The sequence below is a fragment of the Choristoneura fumiferana genome, chromosome 2, assembly GCF_025370935.1.
Source record: "Choristoneura fumiferana chromosome 2, NRCan_CFum_1, whole genome shotgun sequence".
NCBI lineage: Eukaryota > Metazoa > Arthropoda > Insecta > Lepidoptera > Tortricidae > Choristoneura > Choristoneura fumiferana.
In genome coordinates this window covers 12,732,233-12,746,391 of record NC_133473.1, presented here as the reverse complement: position 1 = coordinate 12,746,391, position 14,159 = coordinate 12,732,233, and the positions used below count along the sequence as shown (strand labels likewise).

Below are 14,159 nucleotides of genomic sequence, written 5' to 3'. Positions count from 1 at the left end.
TACGGAACCCTATTTTGGGCGTGTCCGACACGCTCTTGGCCGGTTTTTTAGAACGATTATGATTTTCTGTAATAAAAATTAAGGGGCTGGTTTTCACAAAGGTTAACTTAAATGTTTTATTGCAATGTAATGAATGACTTACCTATTTCTTTGTCAAACTTTAATTCTGATTAAAAGAGAGTTCGCTTAAAAAATCCGTACCGCCGTATACGCGTACCGCTTTATAAACATTTACGTCCACTTACAGGCTTTTTAATCTAGGTTTAAGTGGTCTTAAGTCCTGTCAGATCTGTACAAGAACTGTCAGTTAAGCCTTAAATCGAGATTTAAAAAAGCCTACAAGACGTCCTGAAAGTTTTGATTAAACATAAACCTCCAACCATAAGTACATTGAATTGGCATTCAATTAAGCCTTCTTTATAAATGAGAGAGCAAAATTTACTACCGAATTCATTAAGTCTAAAGAGAAATACCCGTAAAATACCTGAATTGAATGTCAAATTTGACTTAAAAAAAATATATGACAAAAATACATAGGTATTCCGAATAAATGAAGTCTGTTAAACTACGGATATTACTCGAGATAGTATACGTATAATATTAGAATTTTAATGTTGGCCCCCGTGCAGTAATAAAAATAGGCTAATTTTAAATTGCGTGAAATTCGAAAAATACCTTCTTAATGCACCTTTATGTTATGTTTTACTTGATAAATTTTAAGTTTCTAACTCCAGTGGTTAACGCTGTGCGATTTTAGTCAGTCAGTCTTACGTTACATGTAAGTAAATACGTGAGTATCTGTAGAAGGTTAGATTAGTACTATAATTACAATTCAATCTACCCAGTATTAACCTTGTTAGTACGATTTTAATGCAAATTAGCTTCAAATTATTCCATTCCACACAATCTGTACCTAGTGAGTGGAGCTTCGAGTATAATTTAATTATGTAGGTATCCAAATCCACGGGTCTTGGAACAAGGTTGAAAGGAAACTACACGTGTCTTGTACGGATAACAGATTTAAGTGCCTTACGGCAGCCGGTGAAATTAGCCGGTTTCAAACCAACCCAATGTTATATGTCGTGAATGTCGCTAGCATTCGGTTAGTCTGAATGCTCAAGCTGAAGGAACGCCGCTCATCATTATGAGACAGACATTTTCATTTGCATGGTTCTATATAGATATAAAAGGAAGGATGGTGTGAGATCTAGTTGAAATAATTGTCTGTAATCTTACTTACCTACTAGTTTGTTAATCCATTACAAGGCATTGTCTGCCAAATTTCAAGACTAGCTCTAATAGGCTTTGAGCTGTGTATTGTCTGTGAGTCGAGTTACTCTTCTATAAGTTTAGAAGATACGGAGCCTAAACGTAGATACGTATGAATTTTGACCCAAACACGAGCTCGATCGGTATTAAACTTTAGGCAAAGGCACCTTCGCCCTCGTTGAACGAGATCATTTTATTACGCCAAAAAAATACAGGTGTATTTTAGCAATTATGTATGATATCACGCAACGTGTTGCCTTGTGAAATTAATTTTTGCGTGCTTGTGTTGAGTCAAGCTTAAAACAGGACTTTGCTTATCTGGCAAAATACTAACATAAGTAGGTATGTATGTATTTCATTGTATCTTTAATAAAGCAAACAATATTATTTTAAAGTATATATATCGTCAGTTGGTTAAAGATTCTTCACGTAAGAGTTTTTAGACAGAGCTTTAGTTTCACTTGTAACTATACTTATTTTTTACCCACTTCTTATTATGAAATTGACACGAAATTGGGCATTTCTAACTACCGTTGAACCTACAGTTTATCTCTCCGATTTCAACAAAATTTGGAAGGTAGACTCAGTCCATGATTCCGAGCTGGAAAAACGCCCGTTTTGTTACACATTTTTCTTAATAATTTTCGTAACAAAACGGGCAAATCCGTACAATATTTTGGGGACACATCTGGAGACTCTGTTTTTCCAGCTCGGAATGATGGCCTGAATCTACCTTCCAAATTTTGTTGAAGTCGGAGAGATAAGTAAACTCAGGGTACAACGGTAGATAGAAATGCCCAATTAGTCACGCTTAGTTCTGATGACCATGCAATAATATATAATGATGATGATGATGACAAAGCAAGTAAAGTTAGAATTATATTAAAAATGAAATTTTTAACATTAATCTTTATTACGATGTGGTCAATAAAGATTTATTGTATTGTCATCTCATCTCGGGGCTACATGCATATGCCCCACTGCTGCACACAAGCTTCCCCTCAGAATGAGACAGTTCGAGCCATAGTTCTCACACTGCATCCTATATTGTAGTAACTTATAAATTAAAAGTTTTATAAAATTATTTAAACACCGGAACTAAAGCTTTTATTGGTCAGAGAGTAAACAAATACCTGTAAAAGGAGAAGCGAACATGACACGGGTCGGGACGGTTGTCTCACGCAACCCTTCCCTTAAAGTTCATACTATTAGGCGTATTACGTAGTATTTGTTCACATTTTGCCCTTAGAAGCCGATAAACCCGAAATTTCACGTAACGGACCACTTTACAACGTTGTTCATGGAGAAGTTTTGTGCTGGTTTGATCCTCTAGAATAGCCACTCTAAACAACACTCTTACAAAGTCTAGGTTAAGTAAGTATCAGTGGCGTGGCGCTGTAACAACTCGATTTTCATTCGAGACCTTTGATGATAAGTCTGGTGAAGATTATATTCACTAACCGTAACGTGTTGCTTCCAAACAACATAATTATGTAAGTCACGCTTTTCTGATTCTCTAGGTTGCCTAACGAAAATGATTATTCCACGCCACTGGTAAGTGTGTATATTTGCATCTATGAGCAGCAATTCTAACGAAAATAACTAAGTTAAACTCGGATTCAAGACTTGGCAAAAGTTTTGGTTGTATTCCAATTAAATGATGCAAGTAAGAATTAAGAAGACGCACATTTCGAACACATTTAACACATGCATAGAAAACAAAATATTGTTCAATAATATTTATTCTAATTAGAAAGAAAGAAAGAAAATATCTTTTTTTATAACAGCAGTGACACATTACTCAGGTTAGGAAAAATAACAATAGGAAGTGTTGCCGTTATAAAAAGGTCCCGGCTCAGCATATCGCTGGTTGAAAACCAGCATTGGTCTTCCGCCGGGATACAGAAGAGTGAAATTGCGGAAAGTCACACAAAACAAATACGGAAATAGCTACGAGACTAAAATATAAGTTGGCTGTATAGCCCACATTATCATGGCAACAGTACATGTAATGAAAAAGATAATAATTTACATTGACATAGGACAAATACAATTATGACATCAGCAAATTATGATAGAAATTTGAGTTAAAAAGATACGAATAAAAGCTAATTTAGTCCTAAATCATGTCCTAAGATTTAACACGTAACTGCAACGTTTTATATAAAACGATGATACTACTAGTCACTCCTAGGGCAACCGAATTATAAAATGAACGGTAGGTAATTCCATTAAATTATTGTCAAAACCACAATATGCAGACTTTAAACGTCACTTTCAAAAATGACCGCATGTCAATTATAGAAAACCTGGGACAATGACGCCAATTGATCTGTTATCAAATTAAGTAAAGCTTATACAGATTACAGATAAGTAGAAATACGTTTGTACAATACAATGCGATACAATACAATGGCTCTTACTAAACTAAACACGATAAATTATAAAAGTAAACTGCCATATCACTATATCAACAGTTCTTCTGTTGAAAAGAGTAAGGGTAATTTCTAATTCAGTAAAACATGTTCCCGTCAATAATAAAGTAGATTAATCTGAAACGAAATATCTTCCAACTAAAATCGATGATTTACCAAAGTGCCTACACCGAGGCAGCTGGCATCCTTTAGCAGTCAGACCTCTTATCTCAATTCTGTTTTAAAAATTAACTGGCTCTCTCGCAGTCGGCCGGAATTACTTTTCGTAGCTGCCGAATGTTTTCACACAAAAAAACGAAGGGAAAAAAAATAAGAAGGGTTAGAACCCCGGACACATTGAGAAGTGGAAAGGCAACGGGCAAAAATTAATTTAGGTAACAATTCAAGGGAATGAGTAGCTACAATAGCCGCGAGGCAGGAAAAGGGCGGACGTCGCATAACTCACTGTCACACTCACAACCCGTGCGCCACTTTTTGTTATTTTGCAGCATTCGCGGCTGCACCGACTAGCACTTTAGGTTAATTCAAAAAAAAGCGTACCTCGCCACTTAACAACAATTTATTCAGTATATTTAACTGTTTATTGCTCACCGTATCTGAGTTTGCTAGGCCGGCTTTTTATTCATTCATGAATTTGTTTCGTGCATTTATCATTATTCTGTGCAATTAGGCGAAAACCAGCAACTAGGTTAATTGGAGCAAGTAGGAATTAAATTAAGTGAAGTGTAAACGAATGGCCTGATCCATCGGCTCATGAAAAAGTTGGTTTTGCGAAGTTTTTGCTGTTAAAACTTCTAAATTTAAAAAACCAGCCAAGAACGTGTCGGACATGCTCGAAATAGGGTTCCGTAGCCATTACGAAAAAATTAAGTAATATTTTTCTAAGGATTTCGTATTTTGTACGGAATAAATAAATAAATATCATGGGACACTTGACACCAAGCTTGTACTATGGATACTAGGCAACGGATAAACATACTTATATAGATAAATACATACTTAAATACATATTAAACATCCAAGACCCGAGAACAAACATTCGTGTTATTCACACAAATATCTGCCCCGGCCGGGATTCGAACCCAGGACCTCAAGCTTCGCAGTCAGGTGCTCTAGCTACTTAGCCATCCGGTCGTCGAATATTCCAAGTTTAGGTATATTTTATACCTCAGGGTGTTATTTACTCTTAAGCTACTAATAATTCTCAAGAAAACTTAACCGTTATAGTTTTCCTTGTAAGTTTGATATACTTTATCATCCTGAGTTTTTCAAATTTTTCCACTCACCGGTTTAGATTTTAGAGCGATGTGAATCCTCGATTGTAGTGAAAATTTGAACTTTAAAGTTGAATATTTTGCAAACAAATCACTGAATCGAAAAATCGTTTTAGCAACCCCCTAATGGTTTTAAAAGACCTATCCACCCCATACTACAAGATGATGATGAGAAAAAAAAATCACCCCCCCTTGACATCTACGGGTCTTCATTTTTTGAAATTTTAATTGTACCATTTTGTCGGCATAATTTACATATTAGACAGACAGACAGACATGGCGAAACTATAAGGGTTTCGTTTTTGCCATTTACGGAACCCTAAAAATCGGATTACATTTCGATTAAATAGAGCTGTATTTCTTTGATTATTTATTGGAACCAATGACGATCGTCAAAATAAAGGATTTAAGAGAATTAACATCGGGATCATCAACCTTGTCAGTATTTACTCGTAATGGATACAATGGAAGGCGTCAAAAATAAGTTACGATATCAAAAAATCTTAAGAGTGATAGAATAGCCTTTTGTACATATGTTCTGTTTCAAAACAGTCACAAGATTAAGATAGTTCTGATGAGGTCGTCTTTTTTACTTAACCCTCTAAGATTTGACCCCCGACCAGATGTCTCATAAATCAATACCGTCAGACACAGGCACTATAGACTTAGCAAATGTACCTCTAAATTTAGCTCGGTCAAGAGGTTCTTAGAAAATCGGTCCGCAAACGAGCGAAACGAATCCATTTCTGCTACCAATAGGATAAGTAACTACGTATATTTATTGCGATGTCTTGTGTTAAGTGTATTAAAATGAAACTCTGACTTTGATTATATTCCAACATCAAAGCGTGAATATAAATTTTCATTAGAGTGCTTCTCTTGGAATATGCTTTCGATCTCCGTTAAAACAGATATCGATTGATATTGAAACCTTATATTCGATTACTATTGTGTTTGAGTACAGATCCGTTTCGATATTGCAATGTTTTATGATTGTAGTTCGACCTAGTTTATGTAGTTCTGATACTTATGTTATCTTTGGAAGAATACATTGTTTCACCGTAACTTAGAAAGTTTCCTTTCTCAATAACTTTTCCACCGTCTTTAACTATTTTAGGAACAACTAACTGATCCCCACGGCTTAAGCCCAAAAAGAATCAGTGGCGTGGGCAAGATAAATTTTGCGAGGCTCTAAGATGGCACAGCGCACATTAGATGACGGATTTTTCAATAAGCATAAAAAACGAGACAAAAAAACTAGAAAAGCGCGAGACCCCGTACGCCACGGGGTCGTGGGTCGTGGCCCACGTCGCCTACGCCTAGTGCCCTTCTGGGAAGTATAAAATATCTGGGCTAGTAGTAGTTGCCGGTCCCTGAAAATTCCTTCTTGGTGTCTCAAGGTGTCTGAAGTTAGTTCAGTAGGTAAAAGTTTTCGCGTTGTCTCATAATCACTAATATATCGGTGACATAGCCACGCAAAATATTTTTAACACTTATCTTGATGTATGTTTATTGCATATGCTTTGGTTATCATTATCACAAAGGCAATCAGTTGTATGTATTACCATTTAATTAAAACCGGCCAAGTGCGAGTCGAACCTCTCACCGAATTTACAGAATAAACGTTTTGATTTTGCAACTGAGCGAGTTTCTAAATAAAAAATACTTAGCGCGATAAGTGTGCCTCTAATATTTGAGGAGTTTTTTGATTTCTTCTTAGCCTCACCATGCGACTATGGGACAACAAATTAATATACCCAGTACCTACCCTTTAAAACAAAATAAAAAAAATCTAGTTCGTCTAGCCGTTTTCGAGAAATCGTGAACTTAAAAATAGTAAGTATCTCTGAATAATTACACTCAAGTTTAGTCAATTGATATGTACCTCAGCAAAGTGATGCCCGAATCAAACGAATATTTTTACACTACTGTTGGACATACTGGTACTCGTATTATTACAATCGACTGAAATTATAACTGGCTCACTGTCTAAACGCACACACGGTTGCAAACGCTATCACCATTACTATCTGTCAAACGGCAGGCAAGTAGGTAAAATGGCGGTTAAAATAAGTAGCGAATGTAATTGTGGTTGCGAGCGCGTTAGGCTGTTATGTTTTACTTTAGTCTGTTTATATTTCGCTATTGAGTTTCATATTGTGGAACATAAGCAAAACAATATTTTGTAGTTCCTTAAAAGTGCAAATATTTTTTTATCGCTATCCTGCGGGGTTTTTTTTTTCAGTATAAAAGGTATGCTATTGGATAATCCAGGTTTTTCCTGATAGAGTAATAAACGGCTAAACTTACATATTTATTATAGGATTCGTATTGTCCTCTTTAAGCAAAAAGCAGTACTTATCTCAAAATAAAGTCACTTTCGAGTTATTTATACCCACCATTGTGTAGCTTAATATATTCTGCTTCAAGTTGTGCAAATAACTCAAGTGATTTTTTTGAGAATCTGCCTTTTCCCCTAAGCGGGCAAAATAAGCCATTTCAGTTCCATGTACAGGTTGACTAAGGGCACGTATATGAATATCGAAAATTGAAATATCGATAGTTAAAATATCGAACCTAACCTAACCTAATTTCTATATTTTGACCGTCGACTTTATAACTTTACTAGAAAACCCGGCTTCGCTCGGGTAAAATGTAGACTCATAATAATATGTCTGAAAAAAAAATTTTGCCAGTGTAAAGACTGTCGTACTTATCGAAAAATCTGACGTATATTCCCAGCCTTAATATTATCACAAACGTACTTTCACTACTAACCTACGTATCGGTATTTCACGTAGATATTTCTCCTAAATCTTATTTGCTCAAATAACTATAATGTCTCTGTCTGATAATCAACCCATATACGATTCGTCTGTACGATCGATCTGATGAAAATCAGATCAGATCAGATGAAAATCGGCCTTTAAGAGGTCACAATGGAGAACGAAATACGAACCAGTGACACCTGGGACACGTGATGACGTGACACTAACGCCACTTTGATGTGATGACATTGACATGTTTACTTCGCAACGCCATTATATACTTAGTCATTTATTCAAGTTTATATTGAAAATACTCGATAATCCGAATTTTCAGCCTACAAGCTGTCGACTCGGATTGACTAATTTTTTACGCTCGTCAATTTGATGTGCATTTCGTTCGAGTCTACCGTAGACCGGTACGAAATTATTAATATAGATATTCATTTTCGATATTCAGTCAGTGTTACATCCCCTTGACTAATAATCACTATCCGGCCCTCACGTACCTGACTATACAGGTTGAATTATTATTTACCGTCGAGCTCTCGTAAAATTAATATCCGTACTATGTCTTAGGGAAACATTTTCTTATTAATTGGAAACGGAGAATAATTACTAGAAAGATGTAAGCGGCAAGCCGGTGATACAAAATTAACGAGGGCCATTAACGGAGGATACCCACAGGGCTAGTTGCGAATACTTTTGTCAATTATTTACCCCATAAGTATTTCAGGGGTTGCCAAACCTAAACGATTTATCATTTCATCCCGGCGATTTCATTAAAAATAGGATAAGTGAGCGAGGAAATAAATTGGCTGGTGTTCGTGGTGACTGTTCTATACGAAAGTGGCAAAAAAAATGCATATCTTGACGATTAGTAGCCTAAAGCCCTTGCGGTGTTAGAAGTATTTTCAGGCATACAGGCATAGAAATAGAGCGCGCTTCTTGTTTAATGATTTTAAGATTTAAGTTAGTTTATCAGTCGGAATAATTGCTAAAGCAACTAATAATGGGCTTTTGTTGGCCTGGTGCTCATGCTCCGCACAGTTAGTGTTATTCCAGAGGATCTAAACTTATTTTGTGCTTTAAGTGAATTTATAAGAATAACATTACGTAGAATCTGTTGTGCTAATTGGATTAATTTATGTATATATTTATGCTAAATTAACGCATGAAGCATCACCAGTAACAATAAAATGTATAAAAATAAATAATGGTTTTCTGACTGGTAACAGCTGCGTTTATGTACTTCCTCTTCATAAAAACAATAATTGTTATTATTTATCCGGACTATTAATCCATATTTAATGAGTCTTATCTCCAAATTTTACTCTATGCCAACCGAGAGCGCCACGGTTCACAGTTTAGAAACCCTTGCAATATTCAATTGGCTATAACGCTGAATTGTGGGACTGTCTGGGTGACGAAATTGAATTATGTAAGATGATTGAAGTGAGATATGGAAAGCGTTTTATTAATATTAAAGTTGTTATTTAAACTTCTGTTTCCATTTAACTCATTTTTTTTTGTGTATATTATGCTTCATTTACGAAATATCTTTTTTTTTGGTTTGCCATACTTGGTCCCTAATAAGCAGATTAAAAACAATAGTAAGTAAATTTTAAATTTAAACGAAGTGGCTATTTCTATTATTCTATTCTGTGTATATTCTCCCAGGAATACCGGACCGCCCCCGGCTTACACTTTAGGAACCCCTGTCTCGTTCCATTGAACAGAATGCTAAGTTCTGGAACTTGTTTCTAATTGAATTGAAAAACAAAATAGTTTTTTTTTTCTTAAATTAACTTGTGATTGGACCTATAAAGAACCCTAATTATTTCGCCATGGCTGTCCGTCTATCTGCGGTTTAGCTTCTTTAAAGATACCGTTAATGTTAGCAAGCTGTGAATTGTAATGGATTTATGTATTTTAACTACGCGGCCAAAATAGTAAAGTAAATTATGATTTTTTTATGGTTGGTACCTTACCCCTCCCTACACCTAAATTCATCATCATGATCCCAGCCTTTATACGTCCCACTGCTGGGCACAGGCCTCCTCTCAAAATGAGAGGGCTTGGCGGTAGTTCCCACGCAGGCCCAATTGGGAACTTCACACGCACCATTGAATTGCTTCGCAAGTTTGTGCAGGTTTCCTCACGATGTATTCCTTCACCGTAAAGTTTGTTGTAAACAAATGTAAACTCCGCACATGAATTTCGAAAAACTCAGAGGTGCGAGCTGGGGTTTGAACCGACGATCCTCTGCTTCAGAGGCGATAGGTCAAACCACTAGGCCACCACGACACACCTAAATTGTGAAATGATTATTTTTCTCATCTAACTAAACCCATGGCGTGCGATATCGTACAATAAGTTCTTCAAAACATTTGTATGTTTGGCAAGAACGTTTTTCGATTGAGGAATCCGTTTACAAAATTACCTATAGCTTTACAATGCAAATTTTTGTTAGTCATGTGTCGTCGTCCCTCCCCCCCCCCCCATTCCTTAAAGCGAAACCGTTGATGTGAAAAATCAGAAAAAAATAGTAGGTTTTACAAGTTAACGAGTAATAGTTGATGAAAACGTTAATATTAAATGTTTGTCGCATGTTAGTACGGAGCCCCACACTACGCATGCCCCGACTCGGACTTAGTCAGTTTTGAACATGGACTCAGAATTAAGTTATTATGAATCTTTAAGATAAAATGTATTTATAATAAAGTTACGATATAAGTAGGTAACATAATTATGATAAAATAATTATTAATATATGAATACTACGTACGAGTACTTTGTCTGACTACATAATTAGAATTACATTATCTAAATAAATGATACGTCTATACTAACGACGAGGTTAAAATAAAAAAATAAAATAATAATAAAAACTTTATTTTACCAACAACAACAGGTTGGTAACTATTTATAAATCCAACGTTATCGTACTGAGTATAATAATATGTAATTAGGTGCTATCATTAAATATTTTCGGTCATTATAAAACTGTCCAATTCAATGCCATCATTTAGATCATCATCATCCCAGCCTATATATGTCCCACTGCTGGGCACAGGTCTCCTCTCAGAACAAGAGGGCTTGGGCCGTAGTTCCCACGCGGGCCCAGTGCGGATTGGGATCTTCACACATCATTCTGATACGTTACTAAATTTCTGTTAAGAACGATATTTATAGTGTTCAATAGGTACTTACGCGATGGTCTGTAGAGATGAATAAAAAACTTTGTTACCAAAGAAAGGACAAGTTAATTCAACTATAATCGGCTCAAAGAAATGACTAGTCGTAAATATAAAGCTAAATTAAAAAACATTTTTGTAAGTATAAAAAAAAGGTCAACGCACACTTATCACGAAGCCGTGCTCAACAGAGACAGAAAAAAATACACAAATACACCGTAAACTCGCAAAAAACCCGTCCTTCATTCCAAAGCATTGTTAAAACGAAAAGAAACTTCGCATCCATTAGCAAACATTGCGAGCGTTACCGTTACATCGAAAAACTTTTATTCCCCCGGTACAACTATCAACTGACATAAAACATTAAACAAAGTTTACCTATTTGAATGTTTATATTTTATATTAATCACTTGCGCTGGCACTGAAAAGTGTGGGTGGCATGCGATCACGCGCGGTGCCGGTACACTCGTAGCATTACGCGTGAAGCGTAGCCCTGCTACGGATTCGTAGCGCGCTCGTAGCCGCTCTAGACCGACTGACGTACCAGTGCTACGCCGCTGCACCCGCGCCGCGCAGCCGCAAACCCCTCTTTCCTGGCATGCGCTAAACCTATACTGGGAATGCATTACTAATGGCCGAACTGCAAGATTTCGCACTACAAAGTTTTCGCAAAGTTTGTACGAATTGAAGTTAAATTAAGTTGAATGAGAGATCTAAAATTCACCAAGGGAAGTGCAAGGGGTTGGTTGCGCCTGATTTGTTTGAAGTATAATTTTATACAAGCATCTTCTTAACTTGTAAGCCAAATTTCATGTTCTTTTTAACAGACTTCAAAGGTGGAGCAAGCTCTCATCATCAAATCTTTTTGTTTGAGGGAATATACCTTCCACTTGATCCTATTTCAATTTGAAGAAAAAATACCACCCCTAAGGTTGTAAAAATAAGAGACATTGTTCACTTGTTTATTAAGTAATTTGTATGAGAAGCCAACATAACATAAATTTAGTAACTTAAGTTAAATAAAGAAATTATATTATGTAATAATAATAAAGTCGAGCTTAGCTGTTTTCATAAGCTAAAATTACGTTTAGGCTTTCTAGTTTATATTTGAAACAAGGTTAATTTACTTATCCCGAGGTGGGCTTTGTTAGCTATTCCTGCCCGAAACCCTTTCGTGGTCAAGGAATACTCTGTAAACTAAAAACATTTCCACGTTTGTGAACTGTGAAACTACTCGTATGAAGATATAGGTAGAGTCATTCACGATGACGCGTGCCGTGGTTCTTATTACAATGTCATTAATGTCTAATTTTGACAAAATCACGCGTCTTCGTGGATGGCACATCTTATAATAAAAAGTGAACTTTTATTTAACTTGTAATGTTGGTTTGTTCGGGTCAAATGTTATAAGACGAATTTCACTCACTTTCAGAAGTTTTAAATTTTTATTACTTTAAATACATGGTGTTAAGAAAATACTTTACGGTAATTTAAGTTATGGATATTAATGCTACTGATTACCTACTCGTACTAATACTACGACTACGATACAAACAAGGGGAGAGACATTGAAATGCGTTTTTTTTTTGCATGGCGATAGTCATGTTTTGACTTAACTTTCTTACAAAAAGGAACTTTTTTCTAATTAGAATATTTTTCCACTTATATCTTATAACAATCAGCAGCCTTAATGTAGGTTAAATTATCGTAGGTACGGAATTTTTAAACACCATGTATAACTCTTAAAATATTAAATGTAGTACTACAAAACCGACACTTCTCTCTATCGCGTCACCGGACGACACATCAAACAAATATAAATCTGGCTTTCACTCGTTCGTTACTCTTTCTTTATCAATTTACGCATACTATTTAATTAACCGATTTTCTCTATATATTAACCTGATAATAATATCATTAAATTTATTGGATCAGGCGTTACTTTGCGGAGGTCCATGCCAATGAACTATAATCAATTACTTTGATCACCCGCGACTTTATGGTAGAGCTACGCCTATGCAACATAAATATGTGTTCATGTAGGTCTACCACCTCCACACTGTAAGAACACTCACAAATCACTCAAACCCAACTTTCACTCTTACACTGACGCGTCTCGAAGCCAACCAGAATACATAGCATACAAACGCATATTATTATAGGTATAGCATGGTGAATGGTACGAGTAGTGTTGCTCTGAGAATGAACTAATTCTGCTTGAGTTAGAAACGCGTCAATGTGATGAGGGCTACCGTTTTCGCGCTCACCAGTTGGCGCCATTGTAGACAAAGTTCCTGTCTGAAGTGGTAGCTTAGTATTACAGGTTACAAAAACAAAGTTGTGTAAAATACTTAAAGAAAGGAAGAAAGAAAAGAAAGAAAATATTTAATTGCCAACAGTACAAACAATGCAAGACAACAATATAAACAATACAAGATAGAATACAATACTTGTGATGTATACATAGATATCATTGAATAATATTGTAAATCTGTTTAAAAAAAATATGCCTCGTTGAGTTTCTTGCCGGATTCTTCTCAACAGAGGTTTTTCCGAATCGGTGGTAGATTTTTTTTGACAATCATAAGTGCTTGTTATAGCCTAAATTGAATAAAGATATTTTTTTGACTTTGACTTTGACAGGTGTGAACAAATAAAATTTACATTTAAATCATATTTAATACCTTAAAACCATACCATAAAAATATCGAAAATGCCACAGTGTTGTGTAGTCCCGTTTTGTTCGGAAAAAAGGGAGGACAAAGATTTCCGAAAGACAAAACTGTCTTAAAACATCGACATTCATTGCCTGTAACGTACATTTGCCATAATTAATTTCAGGTATGCAAATAAACCCGCTTAGCTCACCCAAAAACAGTGACATTTGACATTTCGGAGACCTCTTGCTACACTAGCGCCTCTAGCGGCGAATTCATACGCGATAGCCCTCATTGTTTAAAGTTCACTTATACACTTTGTCGCTCTACTCGCAATGATTTTATGAATTTTATGGTAACCCCTAGCAAGTGAATGTTTATCGCAGAGATATACAAGCCGTCTACTATAAATACACAAACATACGTTTGTAGTGTCCCTTTCTTTCTCATAACCATCCCATTCATGTGTGAAAGGGACACCGAGCCAGTGCTCGAGCTACAACTCCTTAAGCTCGTTTATAACATCAACGATTAACATTTACGATAAAAGCTAGTTTCAATC

The 14,159-nt window shown here is 35.8% G+C and overlaps 1 protein-coding gene across 1 annotated transcript in view; it reads right to left on the bottom strand.

Moving 5' to 3' along the window:
- LOC141445530 (uncharacterized) overlaps positions 1-11,466 on the bottom strand; it is a 56,347-nt gene extending 44,881 nt beyond the window's left edge. Inside the window, exon 1 of the mRNA XM_074111362.1 lies at positions 11,319-11,466. The gene's annotated coding sequence lies outside the window, so the exon portion shown is untranslated. The remainder of the gene's footprint in view (positions 1-11,318) is intronic.
- Positions 11,467-14,159: the final 2,693 nt, after the last annotated feature.